At 36.5% G+C, this 5,385-nt stretch overlaps 1 pseudogene across 1 annotated transcript; it reads left to right on the top strand.

The window, feature by feature from the left end:
* Positions 1-410: 410 nt before the first annotated feature.
* On the top strand, positions 411-4,785 carry LOC132185572 (uncharacterized; annotated as a pseudogene). Its single transcript, XR_015912802.1, has 7 exons — positions 411-1,791; positions 2,194-2,325; positions 2,431-2,609; positions 2,739-2,949; positions 3,748-3,986; positions 4,090-4,240; positions 4,331-4,785. The product of XR_015912802.1 is annotated as an uncharacterized LOC132185572 (transcript).
* Positions 4,786-5,385: the final 600 nt, after the last annotated feature.

The raw sequence follows: 5,385 nt of genomic DNA, 5'->3' as shown, positions 1-5,385 counted from the left end.
ATTTAGGGAAAATCGTTGAGTATCTGATACTAGTGCTCTAATCCCTCTGAACAACAAGTCATTTAGCGTCATATAAAAAATAAGAAAAGAAAAAAAGGGAGATGCTATTGCTACTGGGTGTTTGATTGTGATATTTTGAATTTTTAAAATTAAATTAGAAAGTTTAATCAATCTACCATGTATTGCAACCCCTCATAGTACCCCTCAAACCCTCTTTAATACCGGAAGAAAAGTCCTGATGATGTTGTCTTTCAAATAGATGTTTCATTTGTTTGACAACAAACCCATCCAAAGATTGACCCCAAAAGTCTTGTGGAGTTGTGCTGGCCGGCTTTCGATCATGATGGTTCTACTGAGAAATTTAATGCAAGAGATTGTGCATTTCTTGGACTTGGATGAAGCTGCTCCAAGAATAAAACAAAAAAGCTGATAGGCCCTTATAGGTATGGTAACATTTCTAAATATCAAAGTAATGTCCTGTACGTCATGTCAAGAAGACTAAGGGAACCTATAGTTTTCATACATGTATAACTTGGACGTCTCTTTCTTTCCTCCTTTCATATCAAATAGCTAAATTCAAGTCCACACAAATTTCCAAGATGCTACTCTCCCCTGCTACAGTTTTGACATTAAGTAGATGTTATCATACCCTGAAAGAGATATCAACTAGCTTTCTTTCCATGGCATCCAAGAATATCATCCTCCTCTCCTTCATGTTTCTTTTTCAAAATTTGCAGTGCTCTAATGCTCAGAGTTGGATCAAAGCTGGTTATTGGTATGCTGGTAGTGAATCCCCCATTCCTGACCTGAATTCTGCCTTGTTTACACACCTTATATGCGCTTTTGCTGATATCAACTCCTCCACCTACCAGCTTTCCATCCCCTCGGCTGATGAACAATACTTCTCCAGCTTCACAAACATTGTCAAACGCAAGAACCCATCAGTGGTCACACTTCTATCTACATGGAATGGACAAGCTTCAACGGCTAAATCCATCTTGGGTGAGAAAGGCAACGGATCAGTATTGTCTTCAATGATCAGCCAATCTTCTTACAGAAAGTCTTTCATTGAATCTTCAATAAAAACAGCAAGGAAATATGGATTTCAAGGCATAAACTTGTTCTGGCTTTGGCCTAACACGGCCACAGACATGACCAACATGAGAATTCTGCTGGATGAGTGGCGAGCTGAAGTAAATTCTGAGTCAAGAAAGCCTGGCCAAGCACAATTGATCTTGACGATGGCCCTTTTTTACTTGCCAACTTTTGAATTTGGGAGTTACCCGATTGATTCCATACAGAGAAATATGGATTGGGCACATGTTGTGGCATATGACTATCACCTGCCTTCAAAGGAGAACTTTACACATGCTCATGCAGCTTTATATGATCCTTCAAGCCATGTTAATACTGATTATGGCATAAGAGAGTGGTTGGCTAAAGGATTTCCCTCAAACAAGTTGCTTTTGGGTTTGCCTTACCATGGCTATGCTTGGGCTCTTGCAAATCCCAGAGAAAATGCTATTGGTGCGCCATCATCAGGGCTAGCCGTAACACCAGATGGGAGCATGAGTTACAAGTACATCAAGTGGTACATTCGAAGTTATGGTGCTACAATAATTTTCAATTCTACTTATATTATGAATTACTGCATTATTGGATCCACTTGGATTAATTTCGATGATGTGGAGGCTATCAGAGCTAAGATTGCTTATGTGAAGGAGAAGAAGCTACTTGGTTACAATGTGTTTCAGGTCATCAATGATGACAATTGGGTTCTTTCTCTGGCAGGTACCATCTAAACTTTATATGGCTATATACTTTGTCCTCATAGGAGTCAATGAATTGACATTACAAACCCTTTTATAGAACTTCATCATTTGAATCTGCTTATCTAGAAATGGAAGGGAAAAATTGCCTTGCAAATGCACATAACAGAGGATTAGTCATCATGACTTGATTAATCCATTTAAGCAAAATAGAAATCATGGGAGATCTTTGCATAGCAGAATGCTTAGTACTCTTAACCTAACAAAAAGCTTGCCTATCTTCACCCAAGCTCTAAGTTGGAGGTTGACCCTCTTGAGGAGTGTAAGTTTTTGGTTTAGAAGTTCTAAAAACAGAGAAATTTTGTATCAACTTGCAAGATCTAGATGCGAAATTTTTAATTTAGTTTCTGGACTGCATTGACAGCTCAAGAGAAAGAAGATGGCCAAGGAAACAAGCGAAGGCTATTGTTAAAAATTCTTCTTCCAATAGCTTTGATCATTGTCCTTCTAGCCTTCTTGTTATGTTACCTAAAAGGCAGACTACTGAAGTCTAAAGGTAATAGAACAACTGCAAGACTTTGCCACTTGAGAATTTTCCTTTTGTCAGTATGACATTGAGATATCAATAATTTATTTATTTCATTTTCCTATTTGGTTGCAGGCATGATTCTTTTAGGAAACAGAGATTCTAGACCAGTAACCAATCCATCAACTCCTGAAAATCTTGGCCACAATGTTCCTAATCTGCAAGTATTCAGCTTTTCCAGTATCAAAGCGGCTACAAATAACTTCTCAAGTGCAAACAAGCTTGGAGAGGGGGGTTTTGGCCCTGTTTACAAGGTAATGTTTGGCTCTTTTGCTAATTTTCTTGGCACTAATTAGTTTTGCTTTTGAAGTATGTGAATTTTATATTAGCTGTGTAGCTCTGGCTTAGCAGACAATGCTAACCGTGGGCTTCGATGTTGTCAGGGTAAATTACCAAGAGGACAGGAAATAGCAATGAAAAGACTCTCAAAAACTTCAACTCAAGGACATGAAGAGTTCACAAATGAGGTTACACTTACCGCAGGACTTCAACATATAAATCTAGCTAGAGTTGTGGGATATTGCTTAGAGAGAGAAGAAAAGATGTTGATCTATGAGTGGATGCCAAACAAAAGCTTGGATTATTACCTCTTTGGTATGCAATCGTTCTGTGCTTCTGATTATATATAGTCAATCATTTGGGTTTATGTGACATTTAACTATGTATCTTATCAGCCTAAATGGGTCTAAATACCAACATATAACAACCCTGGAAAAATGCTAGCCACAACTATACTATTACTCTAAAATGACTAATCGAAGTTGCAATTGGAGCTTTCTAAAATCATTTATAAAGTCCATTTTCAAGTAATAAATAATGAATTTAAGACTCCGCACCCATGTGAGCAATAGATCTTCCCAACGTGGGACTAACTTTCTAGGGTACCATAATCTTCTCCACTCAAATCCCTGAAGTCCTCATTAGAGCTCATGCGATGCAGTGGCTTAGCGCCACATGGCGTTACTAAGTTATTTTGATACCATTTGTTACAAACTAATAAAAGCACTACTCACATCTACGTTATTAATTCAAATAGACTAGTTGAAGTTTTGCATTTGAAATTCCTTAGAATCACTTATAAAATCCAATCTTATTTAGTAAGGAACTTAGCACCCCTGAACACATTTTATAATCCACTTATTCTATATGAGCAGTACATATTCTCAATGTAGGACTAATTTTTTGGGCTGTCACAAAATATTTAATGATATCTTGATATGTATTGCCACTATTATTCAATCTTGAGAAAAGCATATATAGGTGAGAAATTTAAGCTTCCAGAGTCCTGAAAAGCCACGATGTCTTGCTAGCTAATTGAGTATGTTTTGATGCTTTGGTTTGTATCATTATGTCTGATGACTGCTAACTGTTCACAGTTTTATTTTTGTGCAGATCCAACCAAAAGGTATAACTTAGATTGGCCAAAGCGTGTTCACATCATTGAGGGTGTTACTCAAGGGCTTTCTATATCTCCAGGAATACTCAAATTTTACAATAATTCACCGAGATCTCAAAGCTAGCAACATTTTACTGGACAAGGACATGAATCCAAAGATCTCAGATTTCGGAATGGCTAAGCTTTTTGGAAAGGATGAACATGAAGCAAATACAGACAGGATTGTTGGAACATAGTAAGTATTTCTCAGCTTTTGTATGGTTTCACTTTCTCACATGCATTTCCCTTGTTAAATTCTCAACATCTCTTCTAATTAATTTGATGTATGAAAAATGCAGTGGCTATGTTCCTCCAGAATATGTTAGAAAAGGAATATACTCTATGAAGTATGATGTCTATAGTTTTGGAGTTCTACTTCTGCAAATCATAAGTGGCAAGAGAAATGCATGTTACTATGGCCCAAACGAAACTTTAAGCCTTTTGGATTATGTAAGTAACTTCATTAAACTTTCTTATGATTTAAATAATTGCCTTTAATTTGAAATATAAAGATGGGTAACAAATATTGAATGATTTCAGGCATATGAGTTGTGGAAAGAAGATAAGGGCATGGAGTTGATTGATCCATCATTGGATGATTCCTCATCATCTTGCAAACTCATGAGATGCTTGCAAGTAGCTCTATTATGCCTCCAAGAAAACCCAGTGGATAGACCAACAATGTTGGAAGTTTATTCAATGCTCAAAAATGATGTTGGACCAAATATTGCTACCCCTCAAAATCCAGCTTTTTCTGCCAAAAGTGATAAAAATGTGGGGAGCACATCAACATCACAGCAAAGAAGTTGTTCAGTTGGTGATACAACAATTTCAGAAATAATACCCCGGTGACTGCCCGGGCCGGCTCTCGAGGGAGATGGTTTACTCAATCCTTTTATAATCACACTTGTATATATAGTATATACTCAGCAATCTCCCCTCACATGTGAGTATGTAACATTCCAACTTCAAATAATAAATTACTAATTTCAATAGGGTGAAGCTAAACAGCACGCTGGCGTGTGTGGCACGCTAGTGTAAATTTTTTTTTTTTTTTTTATAATTAAAAAAAAAAAATTACAGCGTGCTGTGTATCACTGTCCATTTCAATATAAAAAAATCTTTGATTCACACAGTAAAAATTGCATGTATCTTCTTTGGTTTTTTTGTTTTTAAACCATAAACTCACTTGATATTTAAACTAGACATTAGAGCTTTAAACTAAAAACACTTTATATAATGTTGTGTACAGAACTAAATTTAGGATTCTAAATTAGAAAAAAAAATAAATGAATTACACAAAACACCAAAATTTAAATAATAACAAGCCTACATCTGCAAGACGCTCATAAGAAATTTACTATCACAAAAGAGTAAACAGAAAATCTCTCAAATCTCACGCCACACACCAAGGAGAAAACTAAACAAAAGAGCAAACTGTCTTTTGACTCTTTTTCTCTTAGTCGTACAACACAAAGTGAAAAAGCTGCTACCCCTATATGTTTCTCCACTTTCAAAGTGATGCTGCATGCTCATCAAAAAAAAAAAAGTGATGCGGGCCATGCGGCATACTCCATTTTATAAGGACTCATGCA

This window comes from Corylus avellana, chromosome 7, assembly GCF_965113065.1.
Source record: "Corylus avellana chromosome 7, dhCorAvel1.hap1.2, whole genome shotgun sequence".
Taxonomy (NCBI): domain Eukaryota; kingdom Viridiplantae; phylum Streptophyta; class Magnoliopsida; order Fagales; family Betulaceae; genus Corylus; species Corylus avellana.
The sequence above is the reverse complement of the archived record's forward strand: the minus strand, read 5'-3'. Positions and strand labels throughout refer to the sequence as shown.